Raw genomic sequence first — 21,899 nt, 5'->3', positions numbered from 1 at the left:
TATGCAGCTCACTTGGGGAATAATATTTCAGTTTTCTACATAAGAGGAGCAACAATTCCTAAAGGTGCCTAAACAAAATTTACATGAATCTATTAATCATAAAACATTTATACACTGGCAAACATATATGTTCCTAATAATGACCAACCATCATTACCAGAGATTTTAATATGGTTATCAATCCAACAGTAGACCATACTAGCAACTCTGGCAACCCAGGGAACTGGCAATCTATCAATATTGTTAAACAATATATGGAAGACTATATTCTTAGCGGCAGTTGGAGGATAAGAGACCCGACAGTAAGAGAATATTAATTTTTCACCACAGTTCATTCATGTTCAAGAATGAATTTATTTATTATAGTAACTAATTCCCAAGATCACAAATAAGAAAATCCACCACGATTAGTGACCACAGTCTCTGTCCATAAACACATACTAAGAGCTCAACAAGATGGCGTTTCAGTACGTCACTTCTGGAAGACCAGGAATTTACAGCTTTAATAAGATCAGAGTGGGCCTTCTTTCTGGAGATGAACACCCCACCCCCACCCAAACCGGCAAGACAGTAATCAGAGGAAAAATTATATCATACTCTTCATATAAGACAAAACAGCAAAAACGGTTTGAAAATACAATATCCATCCTCAAAGTGACAACGTCACAGTCCTCCACCTACACTAAGTGATGGAGCTAAGCACAGGGGACCAGAGGGAATAAATTCAGCTAAATAGTTCTTTAAGGAGGCAGACTTTGTCTCACTACTGATGTGGTCAACTAAGAGATTCCTAAACTGCTGAATACACTGATTATTTTTGTTTTTCCAGTTCCACTTGAGCCAGTAATAAAAAGCAATACATATCTCTTAAGAGGAGGTCCGTTAGCTTGTGGTCCACTAGTACACGAAGTGTCGGGACCTTTGGTTCAGCCAAAAGACCCGCCTACCTAAGTTATCCTCCTCATTTATACTGATACAAAGCATTGTGGCTATGTGCGTGCATGTGGTGCGCATTCATGTGAATGTGTATTTTTGAAAGGTGGTCCCTCCTCCTTCCGGTAATTTGATTACCTCCAGGTCCTCCTTCTGGGGTGCGTCAGAGTTGAGGGGAAAAGAAACACTTCTCCCTGTCCTGTCATCTGTCTGTCTCTGTGTTAACTCCCTTCTACCTGGTCCCACAGTTTTCACACAAAGGCTGTTCTTTAATAATTTTTCTGAGTTACTGGGAAATTCCGCTCTGCTTGGAGTGAGTAGATAAGTAAGGGAATATAACAATATTCACAACAACTCCCTTGCTGGACACCCAGAACAGTTTCAAGGTCCCTTGGTATTTTCTCAGTATTGAACTCAGTAACCCTGTATGAGTTTGTGTCCTGTTTGTGAATCTGTAAGCTGTGAAGGAATGATAATAACTAAGCTGTTTTCACCTCAGCACCACTATATAATAATGTAGCTCTGTCAATTAAAAGCAGAGCCTAATAAATGTTACTAAAATCTAAGGATAAAATGTAAATGAGTAAATGAATAAGAATGTTTAAATGAGTAAATGAATAATAAATGAGTAAATTAATAATAATGCTTATAAAATATTTGCAACAGTGCTCAGTTTCATCTTCAGATGTCTCCATATTGAGGAAGGGACAATGCCGTAGACCATCAGATCCCAAATGACCTTATAGGAGCTGTGAAGTGGATCTTTCTGGGACCTCTTTGCTGAGCAGGAGTTGAGTACTTCCTCAGCTTGAGTCAAGCTCTTATTGTAGCATCCCTGATTGATAAGATAGTTTCTCAAACTGATGGTTCACAATTTTTATTAAACAGCCGTGTATGTAAACACACTGTAAGAGCTACAAGATAAACAAAATACAATTAGTAACTCTTAAAAATATGTTTTCTACCTTATTTATTATACCTCATGAATTACCGACCCAGGCGCCATCAGTGGCCTCACCCCCTGCCACGAGGCGACTCCAACCGCTGGCCCCCACAGCCCCCGACAGGGCCAGACCCAGAGCAGAGCAGCCTGGCCCCGCACTATGGGAAACCACAAAGAACCCGCAACCATCAGTCACTCCCGGTCATTTCTCAAACCCCCATAGCAACGAGGTCACAGTCCTCCACCTACACTAAGTGATGGAACTAAGCACAGGGGACCAGAAGGAATGAGATTCAGCCAAATAGTTCTTTGAGGAGGCAGACATTGTCTCACTACTGATGTGGTCAACTAAGAGATTCCTAAACTGCTGAATACACAGATTATTTTTGTTTTTCCAGTTCACAAGGATAGTTTTCTTTGCGATGCATAATGCTGTGCGTATCATGTGTGCAGAGTTAATTGCCATATTAATGTCACCCAAGTCACCTAGTAGACATAGTGAGGGGATTGTAGGAATATTACATTTAAACCATGTTGACATGTCCACACATACCTGAAGCCAGAACCTGCGGACAGGTGTGCAGGACCACAAGGCATGGAGGTAGCTGTCTGGTGTGTTTTCATTGCAGTGTGGGCAGATGTTTGATTGTGACAGACCCATCCTGAACATCCTTTGTCCTGTATAATGAGCTCTATGCAGAATTTTGAATTGTATTAGTTGCATATTTGAATTCTTAGTCATTTTAAAGATGTTTAAACATATTTGTGACCATTTATCTTTATTAAAGTTACTGGATTAGTCACCCTCCCATTTTGAAGTTGGAAGACAGATTGAGTCTTCTAGTTTGGATAATAGTCTTTATGTTTTTGATAATAGCTTTGGGGCATTGAGATTCATGAATTCTGCCACCCTAATAGGTAGCTGTAAGTTTAATTGGTTAATGGCATATTTTTTTTTACATTTAAGCTGGTGGTATTCTAGACATTTAGCGCTACTGATTCCATATTGTGAAGTGAGAATATTAAATGAAAAGAAGTTTCCATTTTCTATGTTCTAACTGTTTTATTCCTTTATTTTTCCATTGAGAAAAATTAATCAGCTTTTTGTTTTGCAGGATGTCAGGGTTGTTCCAGAGGGGTTTAAGGGGGTTAAGAAAAAGTTAAGACTTGGTTTTTTCTAGAAAAGTAATAGTAATCAGCATAAAGACTTATCTTGTGTTCTATATTTTTGACATGGATTCCTTTAATCTCTTTATTTTGTCTTATGGCAGCAGCTAGGGGTTCAATAAAAATAGCAAAGAGTGATGGAGAAAGTGGGCAGCCCTGTCTGGTTCCTCCCTGCAAACAGAAGCTTGGAGAAGTTTGATCATTGGTCTTCACACATGCATTTGGGTTGTTATATAATATTTTTATCTAATCTATGAAAGATGACCCAAACCCAAATTTGTTTAACGTTGCAAATAAAAATTTCCAGTTTACTCGGTCAAATGCTTTTTTTGCGTCTAAAGAAATGACTGTGGATTCCAGGTTATGTAGAGTAGAATAATCTATGATGTTAATTAATCTACGCATGTTAGTAGAGGAATGTCTTTAAATAATTTGTTTCCTTTGGCACTGTCACTCTTTTCACTTTTCACTCTTCTTCTTTCCGTTAACAGTAATCCCACCGTCATTATATCAATAATATGAACACACACACTCAAACATCAGACCCAGCTTGCTGACACACATCAGCACTTTGTACGATTCACACAAACCCCCACACGTTTGCCCATCCTTGGCTCAAGATAGGATATATAAACGGAAAGATAGCACATTGTTAAAACACAATGTCATGGACTCTGCCCTTTTGTTAGTTTCCTTCTTTCCTGTGTGTTTGTGGGCATAGTTGTTTCCTCAGACAGGTTCCTATGGTGCAGCTGACATTCATCTAATCATCGCAGCTACCAGTCATCCACTCTTCCACTAGCAGTGTATTTAGACAGCATCCTTCCTTCACTCGACGCCAGAGCATTGAAATATCAACTATGGTATTTGGTCTCTTGTATTTTGAGAATCTCATCTTGCTCATGTTTCCTGGTGTAATATCTGCATCGGTTCTTCCAAAGAATACTGTTTAAGCCTTGTTACATACCTAGCCTGTTGGACATAGCGCAACTTCTGATCCAGAGCCACACCTGCATAACTTTGCCTCTAACCTAACCCGGAAGGACCAAGGACCAGCTGTCTGCCTGTTCGTGGTTCCTACCAGCTCACAAGACCCTTATTTCAATAAATCCTTTTTGTTCTGTTTTAGATATGGGTCTGCTCTTTGGGTCCTCCATCTTGCCCTTGTGACAGACAATACATTTTATCAAAGTGAAAAGGGATTATTTTGGACATTGTACAACTATGAACCTTTGTGATTCATGTCTCAGTGTAGCCAACTCCTTAGATGTAAAATTGAAAATATTTTATTTGCATGACAAAAATGTAAAATGATAAACTTAATACAGATTGGGATAGCTGTCAAAAACAATACTGTTGGTAGGTAGGTATGCTAATTTTGTCAAGACTAGGGAAAATGCTGTATATGTCAAATCCGAAATCATTGTAATTGTCAGTGAATCAATCAGACTGCTGTTTGGCTTCTTTTCTTTACTTCGTCCAGCAGCATTTGTCTATCTTCTTCAAGGTTGTTAGGACTTCTCCCTTGGGGGAAGTCTGGAAGGAAGTTGATTTTAGACTGCCTTTCTTTCTTCATCTTTCTTGTTTCTTGCCCTGCTGACCTTTTGCAGTTCACTGCTAACTCAGGACATCCAGCGATGCAGTATTTTTGATGGAGGTTTCCCATCTTACAGCCTAGACTAAATTTCCAACAGTAAAATCCCTCCTTGGAACCTGGCTCTTTAAAGCATGGATGCTTTTCAACCAGGGCTTTGGCAGCATCTTCTATTTCTTTCTGAGTTGGATATGCATTAAAGTCATACATGGCTCACCCCACCTTGTCAAGAATGCCTGTCTTTATGTCATTGGTGAGGGGCAACAGGGAGCCTTCCTTTTGATAAGCATCATTTCCTGAACTTCAAAACTATGTCATAAGAGAATGTGGGCATGATGAACGGATTCTGCCTTGGTTTTGAATGTCCAGACATCTTGAGTGAGGATGGGCTGGATATGTCCAGTGTGGAGTCTGACTGTAGACTGCTCAGTGGTGCCTTGATGATAATCTTCAGTTTAATCCTTTCAGTGGGTAAATCCTTCATGTTGTTCAGATTTCAGATCTGACCACCAAATTCTTCATCCTGGAATTGGATGACCATGTCACCCTCCAAGCTGAAATAAGTGAATCTTTCAATTACTTCAGATATAAATGGACTAAAGCAGACTGTAGGAAGGTCTTGTGAAAGTTAGACAGAATGCGTAACCGCAACAGCAATCTGTGGGAGTGAACACAAACAAAGCAAAACATCCAATGTCAGAAAAGATAGGTGATCGCCGACTCTGCATTAGAGCTCAGCATTTGGTTACCCCCACAGCATGCATGTTGACATATCAAAGCTGTATTTAAAAAATAAATGTCTTAAAAATCTTAAATTAAATACCTCAACAAAGTAGAAACACCCTAGGTGATACGAGGAGTGTTCCTTGAAGAAAATAAGGGGACAGTGGGCAGTAGCTGTTTAGTTGTTCTGGTTCTGCAACAGCAAGGTCTGCTGAGGGTTTCTTGGTAAGTTCAGAGCTGCTCAAAGTACCAGGCCAAAAAAGGCTCAGTGATGAATGATGCCTTGTATGTAACCATAAGTACTTTGACACTTTTGCCAAAATCTGGGAGACCACTTGTGATGCCAAGGGACATAAACATACCCTCGGTGTACTTTGCTCCATGCAGAGATGCACTAGAAGCAAGAGACACGGATGGATATCTTTATACTTTATACTTTGATGGCCTGTCTGACTGAATTATCCAAAATATCTGGAGAAACAAGAGGCTTGACATGTCCAGGAAGTAAGCTAGAATGAGTTGGCGTCTTGTGGCCAATGTGAATAAATATTAACAACTTAAAAAAAGACAAAAAAACTATGCTTAGCTTCAAAATGGATAGTCCAACAGTCAAGCAATGGTCCAAAGCAACAGATGAGAAGTAGATAATGTTCCACAAAGTGATGTTTGGGTCTAAACTTGAAGGCCAGGAAACCATCCTACAACAACTGCCTATGGAATGATATTTTGTGCTCCAAATAACACAGTGACTCAGTTGTAAACACAGTTCAAGAATTATCATCCATGTGACATTGTTTTCTGAGATAAGGTGACCAATAATCAGAGGCAGCAGCCTCAAAAGAGTTCAATTCTCATGGCCATTCCTCCCGATTGTTCCATTTACTTTAAAAGACTGAGGTAGTCTCTGGGGCTAATTAGTCTGAGAGTGAATATGGGAAGCTCTGAATGGCAATATTTAATTCTTCAAGTGTGAAGTCAGACATCAAAAATCAATTTTCCACGACACGAAGTTCAGCGTGCACAAGTTTGTCAAAAAGTACTCATATAAAGCATCAGGAGGGAATGCTGTTACAGTGTGGAAATAGGTCAACTTATTTAAAACAAGTCCCTTTTGACACCATCCACACATGACAACTCGGTGTCCTCTTTAAGATTTGATACACTGGCTTCACAGGACAATTTAGTCTGGAGAGGAAAGAATTGACTGCTGACTTCAATTGTCTGAATATCTCTATGATTTACCAAACAAAATCTGCAAAACATATCTACATTATATGATTCCTGAAAACCAGCGAGTGTGGTCCTAGGTTATCAGCAGAGACAAACCTTTAACATTAGCTGCTGACTGCTGAATAAAAAGACCTTGGTTTTTGTATGTCTTTTAAAAGGGGATCTAAAACAATATTATTGTCATTTTATTAAACATCACTATTTACCTCACAGATAAATAGACAGCAGAGTGGATCTATATTTGATCGGTAGATTTGCAATTAGCCAATACATAGAACACACTTTATGTTTCTTTCTGGAGATACCCAATGGATTACACGCTTCAAATTCATCTATATATAAACCGACAGCAACTAACTCCTTTCTGGAGAGGAGTGGATTTTCTTTGAAGAATAGGCCATCAGGAAATGACTTAAATTGGTCAGGCTGTGAGTTAACATAAGATTCTTCTACTAGAGAGACCTCTAGGGGCACGTTATGGAGTAGACGTGCGAACCTCAAGGTCCCGACTTTTTTGTCAAAATAATTAATAGTTTGCAGAACGCAGTTCAGTTAAGTTATTTTTTAATAACTACGCAAAGAAGCTCGACGTTTTCTTGACTACCTGTAGACAATTTTGATAAAAATGCCCCCCAAACCTTCAGCTAAAGGAGCGCAAGCTAACAACCCTGAGGCTACTAGCAAAACTGTTGTTGACGCGAGTACGCTACAAGCGTTTCGCGACATCGTAATTGAAGTGATTCCAGAGGAGAATGATAGCCTACGGGAAGAAATTAAACGGGCTATTTCGCCCATAAAAGTTGCTCTTGACGAATGCACAGACAAGCTATGTGACCATGAAGAAGGGCTGAATAATTTGGACACTCGTCTGGAGGCAGTTGAAACGGGCTATGTGGAGTTGAGAAACCAGTATAATAAACTACTGCTTAAAACTGATGACCTGGAGAACAGGGGAAGATGATGCAACCTTCGTATACTGGATGTCCATGAGGGAGTGGAGCAGGGAAACCCCACCAAATTCATCTCTACTCTGTTACATGAAGTACTTGGTGGTCCTGGTGGTCTGGAGAAGCCCCCAGTCCTGGATAGAGCCCACCGTGTGGCAGCTCCGACACCTCCGGCACCTCCGGACGGCGGTAGACCGCGGCCGTTTATTGTCCGGATCCATTACTACCAGGAGAAGGAGAGGGTACAACATCTTGCCAGGCAGAGGGCTCGACTGGAATTTCAAGGGAAGCAGATATTCATCTTCCCAGACTACAGTGCCGACCTAACCAGACGCTGTGCAGCTTTTAACGAGGTAAAAGGAGTCCTCAGGAAAAAAGAAGGGGTTCGCTACGAACTTCTGTACCCGGCCCGGCTTCGGGTCTCTTTTGACGGTGACACACAGGTATTTGACTCTCCTAAGGCAGTGAAGGACTTCATTGACTCTAAATTTTGGGTTAACCCTTGAATGAAGAGTGTAAAAGAACAAGAGGATAAGGCACATATTATTGGTTTGTTTTTATTATGGGCGACTATAAGAATTATTTACAGCATCATTTTGTGAAAATAATGATTGGCAGTTTTTGGCCTTTTACTTACGGCAGTGCCTTACCGCGGCTGTGTTAATGTTCAGTTTATAGTCTGTTCGGATAAATACTGTTTTGACTGTGTTTTGAGTAGAACTGGTATGTGTTGTGGGATGATTCCTGCAGCAATAAGCCGCCGTGAGAAGGTGCGCTCGTTTTCTTTTCTTTGTTTCCTGGACAGTATGGCTGATGTTATAGTATAGCGCCGGTTCAATAAGGAAACTCAATGGTTTGAGTCAATCTTCCAACGCCAAGGTTAGATTTGACTTTCTGATTTTAATACATCTTGGCTTAAACTTGCGAACTATAGTTTTACTACTCCTTTATGCGGGACTGTGGTTATGTATAAGGTGAATGGAACTCTCAGAGGAAGCAGTGAAGCTTTGGGGACTTTGTGTTTGTCATTTGGGGACAACACTAGAAACACGGGGATGGGCGAGGGTGATATATGTGAATTTTCTTACTTCAGTCTTGTGTGTGTTTTTCTTTTCCCCCCTTTTTTTTTTTTATATTTCTCTTTTTTTATTACATTGTGCACTGTCTTACAGACCACAGTTAACCACATACTTTGTAAAGGCATCTGTGATGACAGAGTTGGAGAATGTGATTTGGGGCACTTACCATATCAGACACACTGATGATGACACCTACGGACAATACCTTCCGTATTAAATGAGAGCTTTCAGTCATTTTATTCTGGTCTTTACCAGTCTGAATCTTTACATTCACCTGAACTGTTTGATCATTTTTTTAAAAACTCTCAGTCCCAACTTTAGACCCAATACTCAAAGATCAGCTAGATGAGCAGATCACTGTTGAGGAAATTAAGTCAGCGATTAGTTCAATGCAGAGCGGGAAGTCTCCAGGACCGGATGGCTTCCCAGTTGAATTTTTTACGACCTTTAGGGATAGCTTATCCCCATTGTTACGGGACATGTTTATAGAATCTTTTAACTCAGAATGTCTCCCTCCCACACTTCGACAAGCAACTATTTCACTATTATTGAAGCCGAACAAGGACCCACTTGAGTGCTCGTCATATCGTCCTATATCGCTATCAAATGTAGATTTCAAAATCTTGTCCAAATTGCTTTCTCTCCGATTGGATCGATGTTTGCCCTCTTTATTACCGTCTTGTTGACGGATGCTGTCTTGTTGACGGATGCTCAGTCCCCCACCCTCCCCCAATCCTCCTCACGGGCGATGGGACTTTTTCCTGGATCAGCTCCCAAGGACGCCCCACTATCATCAGGTGGCAGAGACTGGAGATGGAGAACTGGGAGAAAGTTCAAATGCTCACTTACTGCGCACACACACGCACCACACTCACATACACCACTACAGACGCACCTCCCCGATGATTCACTGCCTTGGTCGTTCCTTCCCCCCCTCCCTCCACTCCCGGGCGGCGGGTCGGCTGGATTGCGCTCATGTCAGCTGCGTCCGCACTTGCTGTGATGGGAGACCCCTCTCCCACCCGACCACGTGTTTCTGATGTTGTGAATGTCTGAGTTATGTGCTTTTATGTACCGAGGAGGTTTTTTGTATCTCACCACTGGGCCCTTAGGCCCAGTGTGGTGATGCCTTTTTTTCTCCCCAGCCACATCTTATTCCCCCAATGTCATCTTTTTCCTTCTTTATCTACTCTAATGCATAGGCGCGCCGTAGTGGCTGCTGCCTCAGTATGCCTGTTCCTGTTGTGTCTACATGTTGTTGCTGTCTAGTCTTGGACGGGTTGTACTGGAACAATTTCGTTGTACCTGTGTTCTGCACTGTGTATAATGACAATAAATCCTTTGAATCTTTGAATCTTGAATCTTAATATCTCCTGATCAGACAGGGTTTATTAAAGGCAGACACGGATTTTTCAACCTGCGTAGGTTTATTAACATATTGCATACACAGTCTACTACAGTTCCAGAAATTGCCTTATCACTTGACGCTGAGAAGGCATTCGACCGGGTGGAGTGGGACTATCTGTTTTATATTCTTAATAAATTTGGTCTTGGGCCTAGATTCATCTCATGGGTTAAAATACTTTACTCCTCACCTATGGCACGTATCAGGACAAATTCATTCTACTCTTCTTATTTCCCACTCCACCGCGGCACAAGACAGGGGTGCCCTTTATCCCCTCTTCTTTTTGCTCTATCTATCAAGCCCTTAGCGATTAGGCTACGAGCAGAGAATAAAGTTAAAGGTATCTACAGAGCCAACTGCGAGCATAAACTTTCTTTATATGCAGATGACCTTTTGTTGTATGTTTCGGATCCTTTGAGCTCGCTTCCCCATGCTTTTGCCATTTTTGAAGATTTCGGCAACATCTCAGGCTACAAATTGAATATGCACAAGAGTGAATTACTACGGATTAACTCTAAGGCAGGTGAGGTTTCTTTTACAACTTTTAAATTCAAAATAAAATCAGACCACCTAACTTACCTTGGTGTCAAGGTCACTCGCTTATATAAAAAGCTTTATGAAGAAAACTTTGTCCCACTTCTTGAAATTAGTAAATCTGACCTTCAGAGATGGAACAACTTACCATTGTCGTTAATTGGCCGTGTTAATTCCATAAAGATGAACATTTTACCTAAATATTTATATTTATTCCAGTGTATTCCAATTTATATACCAAAGAAATTCTTTGAAGCGTTGAATAAATGTATCTCCGCATTCATTTGGAATGGTAAATCCCCTCGAATACGTAAAGATTTTATGCAAAGACCTCGACCACTAGGTGGACTGGCTTTACCAAATTTCTAGTTGTATTACTGGGCAGCGAACATAGGAAACATGCTTTATTGGAATAGTGACCTATCTCGACAAACCCCAGCCTGGCTACATATTGAGTCATCTAGCTGTAAAAAATCTTTAGTAGCACTATTGTGCTCAGCACTTCCTATAGAGTTGTCTACCTACAAGTGTAACCCCTTATTATATGACTCCCTCAGAATTTGGGTGTTGTGTAGGAAGAAACTTGGTTTACACTTAATGTCGGCAGAGGCACCGTTGTTTTCAAATCATTTGTTCCCACCTTCCGTGCTTGACTCCGCTTTTAAAATTTGGAGAAATAATGGACTTCATAACTTCAAAGACCTCTTTATAGATGGGACCTTTGCCTCTTTTTCTCAACTTACTGAACGATTTGGCATCCCACGGACACATTTTTTCCGCTACTTACAAATTTGTCACTTTACAAATAGTAGGTATCCCTCGTTTCCTAATTTACCTGAAGAAACAACTCTGGACAAAATCTTGGATGTCAAAATTCAAAAAAAGGGGTGATTAAAGAAATCTACAGTATATTACTAGACCTGCAATCTCCCTCCCTTTCAATTATTAAATCACACTGGGAAAATGACTTAGCTCTCAACATAACAGATGACCTCTGGGAGTCTATTCTTAACAGGATACACTCTTCTTCTATATGCGCCAGGCATGGGCTCCTCCAATTCAAGGTCCTTCACCGCTTACATATCTCTAAGGAAAAATTGGCAAAGTTTTATCCAGATATTGACCCACTGTGTAATCGATGTAAAGTGGAAACTGGTTCACTGGTCCACACCTTCTGGGCGTGTCCCAATCTTCATATTTACTGGACATCTATATTTGACACATTTTCAAAAGTATACGACATCGAATTCGCTCCCTCGGCCTTAACTGCGCTCTTTGGTGTTATACCTCCCGACGTTTCTATCCTCAGACACTGTTCAGATGCAATTTCATTTGCTTCTTTAATTGCGCGGCGCCTTATACTCTTGAGGTGGAAAGATGAGACTCCTCCCACACATGATCAGTGGATTGCAGATCTCCTGAGATTTGTTCATTTGGAAAAGATAAGATGTACACTGGCAGGCTCGACGGCTAAATTTTACAAAACATGGCAGCCATTTCTGACTTACACAGAAACGCTTAGAATGTGCACCCTAACAGGACCTGGTAACCAACTCACTACTTAAGCATAGTTACTGTGGATCTGGTGTATCTTTTCTTATCTATTTGTTTACCTATTTATTCAGTCTTACTTTATGGGATATTTGTTGTAACACCTCTTGTTTTTTTTATGTTGGGGTTGTTACTTGAAGAAAAAAAATGAACAGCAAAAATTGTGTATTTGTTGTAATGTTTCACTGATGTGCTGTTGAAGAATTACAAATAAAATTATATAAATAAAAAAAAGATTCTTCTACTAACCCTTTGTCAAGGGTCAAGTTAGATTCCTAATCAGCAGTTCTGTTATCACACGCAATATGGGCACTTTTCTTATGTGCATCCAATTAATACTCTACTGGCTCAATGACAGGGAGCGGTCTTTGAATAAACATTATCCATTGTAATCAGTGCCAAATGAACCACTCCTTGACAGAAAACCAAGAGGATATATTTCCTGAATGAAGCCATTTAGGAAATAATGCCAAGATGGGGCCTTCAATGTTAGAGTTGTGCTCCCTCAATACTTTATCAATAAATATTTTGGTAAACTCCACAACTAAAGTGTCGATTTCATATAGTTCATCAACTATTTTATCAACTGACTCAGAAACTCTTTCTTTCCTTTGGCCATCAGACTCTTTAACAGCTGATAGGCGTCTGTAATAATAATAATGACCTTTTTTATATTGTCAACACCACAGTAATTGTATTATTGTTTACTTGTTTTATGTGCAATAATAAATATTGTACATGTGAATAAGGAAAGAGGAGTCTGTCATTTTTTGGGTCCTGGTCTTGGAATGATTTGCAGGCTAGGATGAGGCTGGGGTCTCTCATCCCTTTTTTAAGTTTTAAACAAAAGATATCTGAGTTTTTAGTTTCTAGTTGTACTTGTATCGTGTAGTTGTGTAGGATCTTATTTGTATTCAATATCTAATCATAATGTCTTCAGATTTTATGCCTGTAGTGTTTGTAAATGTTGGTGATTTTGTTGCATAACTGTTAAATGTCTTACATTTGTTTGGACAGTTAGGACATCCTTGTAAAAGAGATTTGGTAAAAACAAACAAAAAAACATGCATCTCATCGTCTACCTCATGACAGTGTTTTGCAGTTAATTATTCATTGTTGAATGTGGAACAGTTTATGTAGCACATTTATGTACATTGATTACCTACTCACTTTTTTATCTTATCTTTATCTTCTATCTAGTTTTTTAAAAGTTTTTTATTGGCTTTTTTTTATTTTATAATCTTTTATGGCATTGTGGACAACAAAGTACGAATTTCATTGTTCAGGGAAACTTGTTTCCTCATTGTGCAAATGACAATAAACACTTGAATCCTGAATCTTTACTTGGATACATGCAAAATTGTCTGCATGAACTGGAATAAGGATGCAAGTCTATGCTTAATGCTCGTTAACATCTTCAAATTCTTCAACTTCTAAAGCATCATCTTGAGAAACATCAATGCTGGTTGGTGCTGTAACACCCCACGCTGTACAGATCACCAATCTGGTGAGTTATGAATTAATTCAAGTCTTAAATCCTTCAACACACAACCACTGTGAAATCTACCTCTATGTGCTTTATATGTGGAATACACATTTGAATGGAAAAGACAATGCTGAAAAGGGCACTTCAAACTTCAAACCTTATTTTATAAATGACCTCGCAGATGAACAGAGTAATCTTTCAGTGTACATAGCTCTGAAGGTTATGTACAACCCATTCGGGATGTAACAATGCTGCAACATTTTGATGATTCTTCAGAGCTACTTGAGTCTTGAAAGAGCAAACAGTCACTATAAATGCACAAGACCTGCTAAATTGTCTGTTTCCATTTGTAGTGTCAGCACTGGTTAGCTGAGGAAACCTCACACTCAGACACACACGTCTCAGTTTCTGTTTGTGCTTGTGCAGACTAGGGACTGTAGATATCTTCCTAAACAAACAAAGCTCCTATTTACTCATTTTCCTATATTATCCTCTACGTTACATATTCAGCTATTCAATTAATTTACTAAAATATCTCCCCAGTGACAAAAGTCTTCTCTACTAAAGCACCTAAACGCACTTTAACCGAAAGCTCATGTCCGTGGGAAAGTAAAGAGTTGGGAAGGTTTGAGCCTCTCCAACCGTTTCGCCGCCCTGGATGAAGCCTCGGCTCGTCCTGCTGTTCCTGAGCCTGAGACACAGGATCCCAGGCGGCTTCCGTGGCCGGCACGCTGGACCCGTCCCCACCACAGCGGGCCAGCGGTTCCCTGTTAACCCAGACCGGCGGACCGAGGCAGCGGGACCCAGCTCGGGCAGCGGCTTCCTCCTCTCGCCGCAGGCTGTTAAAGGAGGCTGTCATCAGGCTCTCTGGAGGGTTTTCTCGCTCTGATACAGCGGGGAGCCCTCCCGTGAGTCGCTGGCCCTTCTCTACAACGGCCCCCTGCTCTGCCCCGCACCATCGTCACTGCCTCCGGCCTCGGGAACTCTGAACAGGACGCCACAGCCGTCCAGCAGCCTCCACTGTCTCGGTCCTCGGACTCGTCGCGGCATCTCTCCCCTCCGCCTCGGCCATCGGCGGTGCCAGGGAGGGGCTTGGGTGTGCTTCAGCTACCTCTGGGATTGTCAAAGCACCCTCATAGCACCCCCAAAAGAATTTCAATGATTTTAATTTTTATGTAACTTTATTTGCAGTTTTTTCATACACATTCAAAGTAATTTTTTAAATTAGAAAACATAAAAACTATTTATAAAAAATGTCGAAATATATTTGAGAATACGCATGTAACCTTTGACCCGATTCTTCCGTTATTGGCTAGAGCGGCATGTTTTGCTAGCTTGGTAGCTTGCGAGGTGAACGGTGCAGAGATGGATCGCTTTGTTTTCCAAAAACGTCCACGGATAGACCAAAAAACTTCTGACGGTGGGGAAGCAAGTCAGGCTTCCTCTGTTGATGAAAATTTAGTGATGCCAGGACCGGAGCAGGACCAAAGAGATGAAGAAGGGCAGAAGGGCCTTTGCCCTAAACCACCACAACAGGAGGATTGTTTTGTTATGAAGACATCAACAGGTATGAGTGCGGTTTTTTGCGGCAGCAGTGTTGATTGCTGTAAATGTATTAGGTGAATATTGCATTTATTTTGAGTTCTTGTTTATATAGCCTATGGGCTTTATATTCTGAATGTGATATAGGAAGGTCTGTTGATTTCTAAGCTGCAGTGTTATTTAGGAGCAGATGTGGTTGATTTTAGTAACCAAAGCTGTAGTGTGTACGCGTAAAAAAATGCAGCGCTTTGGTGGCGTTGCCGCATCAGCTGTTGCTTATTTCTTCAGTATTGTACTAAGGGTAGATTAGATGAATTTTGCATTTTAATTTAGTAACTTTGAATCGTGCAAACTGTGTATTAAATACAAACGTGTGCGTTTGCATTAAAATTTTTGTGCATCATGGTTGTTGGTATTGCATTCGATCGTGATTAAAAGCATCGTCAACTGTCGGGTTAGCACCTAGTAGCACCTGCAAAAAAAATAGCCTGGCGCCGCCACCGGCCTCGGCCCCTGTTCTCACCCACAACTCTTCTAGTGGGTGACTCCATAATACGGTACTGTATTACTGGGGGAGTGATTGAATACAACGAGGGGGATTGAGAGGAGATAAATGAGATGTGAGGGAAGAAGGAGGGAGGCTGGAAACGGGTGCAGAAAACTGGAAGAGAAGCTGGTTGATTGTGAACTGGAACTGGAGAAGCACACCGTGGCGGGTGGGTGCTGTTCGCAGCTTATAGTGCTGCTGGCAGCGAAGACAGTTGAGCAGGGGAACTTCGTTGTGCTGGCTAGGAGGGGAGGCTGGGTGCCTCCTTTAGACAGCGATAGGGACCGGGGATTAGAGTGTGCCTTGCCTGCGGGCCTAAGCTCCCTGCGACATCCTGATAATAGCTGCACGAGACGCCGTCCAGCCTGCAGCCGACTTGTCCGACCTGACGCAGAGTCGATGACGCCTTCCTGCTCTGTGGGAAATTCCTGTATCTAGACCCCACGGCGGGGTCTTGTCGTCAGACCGGGGGAGGATAAGTCTGATTCTTTTAACCATACCTTATGTTTATGTGTGTTAGTCTATTGGATATCCAAGCTTTGTATTTTGATTATTTTGACTCTTTTTAGGATTTATTAATTCACATCGTCTGAGTCGGAGAGTAGTCAAAAGAGGCAGCTAAACTGGATGAGCAGCGCTTTTCTTCCCCCTAGGGTTATTTTATTTGCTTGCTCATGGTTGTAGTGGCTCTTCTTGGGGTGGTGTGGGAGTGAATCCCCTGATTTGCAGTGTACTGCTGGCAGAAAGCCTTGTGTGCCGTGCCTTTTTGAGGGTGTGTGACCTGCTTTCTTTTTGTGTGCAGAGTTGGTGTACGGGACAGCGGAGGAGCTGCCTAGCCTGTTGAAGTGCCTCTGCTGATCCGCCAGCCCGGACGTCTTATGATAGATCTTGGTTTTGTTATGTTTAAATAAACTTTTGTAGTCAGTTATTCCAAGTGGGTTGTGGTGAGTGCTCCCTTTGCCTCTGAAACCGGACCAGACCGGATAAACAAAGGTGGTGGCAGCGGAAATATTAAATACTAGAGAAAAAGTATTACATTATTAACAACTTAAATTTTTTCTGGACTCGTTCAGCCTTTTTCAGGGCCAATGGTCTCCACCTCAGTTCACTAGGGAACCGGTTTTTAACTTACAACATCATCCATGCTGTTTAGACTCATAAAGAAAATTGACTTGAAACCCCCTCTGCTCCCACTTCACCCCCTCCCCCCTCATCGGTACCCCCTCAACCCAGTTCCCCATGCAGCCCTCTTCAACACAGGATCACTGTCATCACCAACCTGCGTCCTTACAGCAGTGGTGGCTCGTGCAGTTTTCTCTAGGGGGGGGCTATACCAAACTCCAAGACATACATATATTCAAAAAAAGCACGCAAATAATCTAATATGGTATCACTGTATTTAAATAACTGAAAACAACAAAAGCAACATTACAGTGACATAGTGCTTTACTTTTTGTACATGAATTTTGCCCTTCTATCCTGAGGAAGGTCTTGATTCTCTTCAGTGTTGAGAAGCACCTTTCAGACGTCATCCCGCAGCTTAGTCCGGGCAGTGATATGCAAATTCAGCTTTGAAGCTCCTAGCTCCGAGAAGCTCCTATCTCTTGCATTGAAGAGAAGCAACTGCGCATGTACAACTTACAGCGAGGGTCTATGAGTAAAGATTTTTGCGCCCGGGGGAGGAAACACGTGACCAATCAGTAACTTTAAACAACGTAGATGAACACAACTACTTTACTCGCTAATTATATATTATTTATCTTGCTCATCTAAAAAAGATATACATATATTTCGAAGTATTTTATTTCATTTTTTTTTCTTGTGGTGAGTGGTGAGTGGTGGGGCGGCGCCCTAGCGCCCTCTATTGGCCAGCCGCCACTGCCTAACAGGCAGTTCACCCCCAGAGAAGCTTCTCCTCCCGGCCTTATCCCCGTTCCTCTCTGTCCCTCGTCATCCTGCTCCACTCCAATAAACTTTGACTTTTAAATATCAGATCCATCAACAACAAAACATTCATTTGCCACCATTTTATTACCAGCAATTACTTGGACTTTCTGGTTTTACCAGAGACCTGGCTAACCCAAGGAGACTGCTCCCCACTCATAGAAGCAACCCCCCCTGACTACTCATTCCTTCATCAACCAAGCCTGTCCGGAGAAGGAAGGGGGGTTGCTGCCAGTTTTAAGAACAATTTTAAATGTACTCCTGGTCCCTACAACCGTTTTATCTCATTTGAGCGTCTGTGTTTTATCATATGGTGTAAAGAGCCTGTGTTTGTTTTAGTTATTTATAGACCCACGAAACCCAATAAAGCTTTTATTCATGAATCCTCTGAGCTGTTATCCCAGTGTATGGTCCTCTACAACAAAGTGTTGATCCTTGGTGATTTTAATATTCACGCTTGTTGCCCTTCTCAATCTTTTACTTCTGATTTTGCTGAAATTATTGACTCCTTTAATTTAACGCAAGCAGTTCACTTTCCCACTCACTCTAAGTTGCTCCGAGTCACACCATCACTGTAAGAAGAGAATTTCCAGAGTGTTTTAATTGTTTTACTAATTTTACTCCTTCATCTCTCTCCTCTTTAGCTAAAGTTTTATCTCACATGAAAACAACCTTGTGCAGTCTTGATGTCACCAAATTCCTCAAAGTTGTTTTTAGTACAGTTGGGCCCAGCATTTTATCCATCATTAACCTGTCCTTGTCAGAAGGTGTGGTCCCTCCTTGTTTAAACATTTCCAAGTGGCAAACTCGTAAGTTTCGGAGGACGCCAAGATTCCAGATTTAAAGATGGTTGTGCCCAGTACTGGTGTCTTTAATAATACTAATAATAATAATCTTTATAATAAAATTAGTGTCTGTTGAGTTTCTAGTGTAAACACCAGTAAGTTATCGATAAGTACGTTAATACGGCGGGGTTGTTCATGAAAAATAGTGTCAATGTTTATAAATTTCACCAAAATTGTCTTCTGTTCTGATGACATTTTTCCACTGGGTTTGTGATTTTCTAGTTTATATGGCTTTGCTGATGCTCATAGATTGGCTGGTGCAGCTGGAACACCATTATTCTTGTTTTAGTCAACATTAGAATGGCACGTTAGCCTGTTACTTAGCCTGGCAGTTAGCCTAGCTGTTAGCTAGCCTGATGCTTAGGGTCAGGCTCTGCAGCAGTGTAGCTGCACAGAATAAATCTCCATGGTAACTGATGTTTTAGATTTAGTGAAACCAAATCAAGGATCCGTTCAACCAAAACAAAATGGAAATCCTAGCTCAATCTTTTATCTCAGTTTGGTGAAACAACACTCTGTGGTCTGAATTTTGATTTCACTTCTTGCTGTAGTAACAGGTCCGAATGCCTCTGCTGTGATGTTTATGTTGTTAAATACAGAGGAGCAAGTGTGTGCATTCAGAGCCAGTTCATTTTAACCACAGTGCTCTTCAGGTGCACTAAACAACCTCGTAGATGAAGAGATAAAGCCTGCACAAAATGTTCAGTTCCCTTTTAAAAATCTGCCTTTTTAGACACAGGTTGGTGTAACTGCAACAACACACATTTTACGTTGTAAGCCATTTTATTCATAGTAAAATTCAGATGTTACAAAATTCACCAGATTTCACAGCCATGCAGAAAACAGTTTAACGAAAGAAGCCGTCCATCACAACCAGAACGATGATTCAAACATTTGTCTTTATTTACAAAGTCTATCAAAGCTCCATCACAGCATCAATTTACCAAAGAAACAAGAGTACACTATGAAAAAGAAGTAGAAACGTTAAATGTAGTCTGATGAACCTCCAGGTTCAGTCTTCATTTATTTAGATTTGGAAATATTTTTTTTATTCCTTTTTGTATTCAAAATAATTTTTCCACCAAAACTCTTTTAGCTGACAGACAATAGTAAATGAAATACATTAATTCTTATTTTATATTTATATATATATATATATATATATATATATATATATATATATACACACACACACACACACACACACACATATTTATATATATATATATATATATATATATATATATATATATATATATATATATATATATATATAGCACCACAATATAAGCATTTAAAATAACAAGGGGAAGGGGTATATCACATTAAAAAAGACCCGTGTTAGTATTAAAAATAAAACTTCAGCGTTCTCTTTAGGAAATGGAAACCCGTCAGTGCCGAAGGAAAGGGTGGGGGTGGAGTCAGAAACAGGAAATTAAAAATAAGGAAAATATGTAAAAATGATAATTGATTTATAAATTAGTAAAACCTGAAATTAATCAGTTTCTTTACTAAATCAAAAACAATCTGATTGTAAAGGAGTCCATATCTGATCAATAAAATAAATTAAAAGCAGGCGACCGTTTGTTGGGTAGAACGGGCGTCCATACCCTCCTACAGCAGGGAGGTAAAACACTGAAGATTCATCAGTGGAAAAACCTGGATGGTCCACATGTAGTCAGCAGTGAAGCTGAGTTATCTCATAAACTCTGGTGGGACCAAAGCCATCCAGAAAGACATAAGATGAAAAACTACCCAGTTAATCTGATTCAGTTAATCTAATCCCAGGACTTTAATCATAGGTTCATTTTATCTTAATCTGAGGTTAATCCCAGGACTTCAATCATAGGTTTATCTTAATCTGAGGTTAATCCCAGGACTTTAATCATAGGTTCATTTTATCTTAATCTGAGGTTAATCCCAGGACTTCAATCATAGTTTCATTTTATCTTAATCTGAGGTTAATCCCAGGACTTTAATCATAGATTCATTTTATCTTAATCTGAGGTTAATCCCAGGACTTTAATCATAGGTTCATTTTATCTTAATCTGAGGTTAATCCCAGGACTTTAATCATAGGTTTATCTTAATCTGAGGTTAATCCCAGGACTTTAATCATAGGTTTATCTTAATCTGAGGTTAATCCCAGGACTTCAATCATAGGTTTATCTTAATCTGAGGTTAATCCCAGGACTTCAATCATAGGTTTATCTTAATCTGAGGTTAATCCCAGGACTTTAATCATAGGTTTATCTTAATCTGAGGTTAATCCCAGGACTTTAATCCTAGGTTTATCTTAATCTGAGGTTAATCCCAGGACTTTAATCATAGGTTCATTTTATCTCAATCTGAGGTTTATTCCAGGACTTTAATCATAGCTTTATCTTAATCTGAGGTTAATCCCAGGACTTTAATCATAGGTTCATTTTATCTTAATCTGAGGTTAATCCCAGGACTTTAATCATAGGTTCATTTTATCTTAATCTGAGGTTAATCCCAGGACTTTAATCATAGGTTTATCTTAATCTGAGGTTAATCCCAGGACTTTAATCATAGGTTTATCTTAATCTGAGGTTAATCCCAGGACTTCAATCATAGGTTCATTTTATCTTAATCTGAGGGTTATTCCAGGACTTTAATCATAGGTTCATTTTATCTCAATCTGAGGTTAATCCCAGGACTTTAATCATAGATTCATTTTATCTTAATCTGTGGTTAATCCCAGGACTTTAATCATAGGTTCATTTTATCTCAATCTGAGGTTTATTCCAGGACTTTAATCATAGCTTTATCTTAATCTGAGGTTAATCCCAGGACTTTAATCATAGGTTCATTTTATCTTAATCTGAGGTTAATCCCAGGACTTTAATCATAGGTTTATCTTAATCTGAGGTTAATCCCAGGACTTTAATCATAGGTTCATTTTATCTTAATCTGAGGGTTATTCCAGGACTTTAATCATAGGTTCATTTTATCTCAATCTGAGGTTAATCCCAGGACTTTAATCATAGATTCATTTTATCTTAATCTGAGGTTAATCCCAGGACTTTAATCATAGGTTCATTTTATCTTAATCTGAGGTTAATCCCAGGACTTTAATCATAGGTTCATTTTATCTTAATCTGAGGTTAATCCCAGGACTTTAATCATAGGTTCATTTTATCTTAATCTGAGGTTAATCCCAGGACTTTGATCATAGATTCATTTTATCTTAATCTGAGGTTAATCCCAGGACTTCATTCATAGGTTTTTTCTTAATCTGAGGTTAATCCCAGGACTTTAATCATAGGTTCATTTTATCTTAATCTGAGGTTAATCCCAGGACTTTATTCATAGGTTTTTTCTTAATCTGAGGTTAATCCTAGGACTTTATTCATAGGTTTATCTCATCTTAATCTGAGGTTGATATGGAAGATTGTAGCAGTTAGT

At 40.1% G+C, this 21,899-nt stretch overlaps 1 long non-coding RNA gene across 3 annotated transcripts; it reads left to right on the top strand.

Moving 5' to 3' along the window:
* Positions 1–20,485: 20,485 nt before the first annotated feature.
* LOC121632032 lies at positions 20,486–21,581 on the top strand. 3 transcript variants are annotated; one of them, XR_006008862.1, is made up of 7 exons: positions 20,486–20,549; positions 20,676–20,823; positions 20,866–20,912; positions 21,002–21,068; positions 21,116–21,137; positions 21,274–21,362; positions 21,504–21,581. It is a non-coding gene; the product is annotated as an uncharacterized LOC121632032 (long non-coding RNA). The 3 variants fall into 3 exon arrangements; XR_006008863.1 differs by having other exon boundaries at positions 21,457–21,534; XR_006008861.1 differs by lacking the exons at positions 21,116–21,137; positions 21,274–21,362; positions 21,504–21,581 and having other exon boundaries at positions 21,002–21,079.
* Positions 21,582–21,899: the final 318 nt, after the last annotated feature.

This window comes from Melanotaenia boesemani, chromosome 21 (assembly GCF_017639745.1).
Source record: "Melanotaenia boesemani isolate fMelBoe1 chromosome 21, fMelBoe1.pri, whole genome shotgun sequence".
NCBI lineage: Eukaryota > Metazoa > Chordata > Actinopteri > Atheriniformes > Melanotaeniidae > Melanotaenia > Melanotaenia boesemani.
Note: the sequence above shows the minus strand (reverse complement) of the source record. Positions and strands in the feature narration are given on the sequence as shown.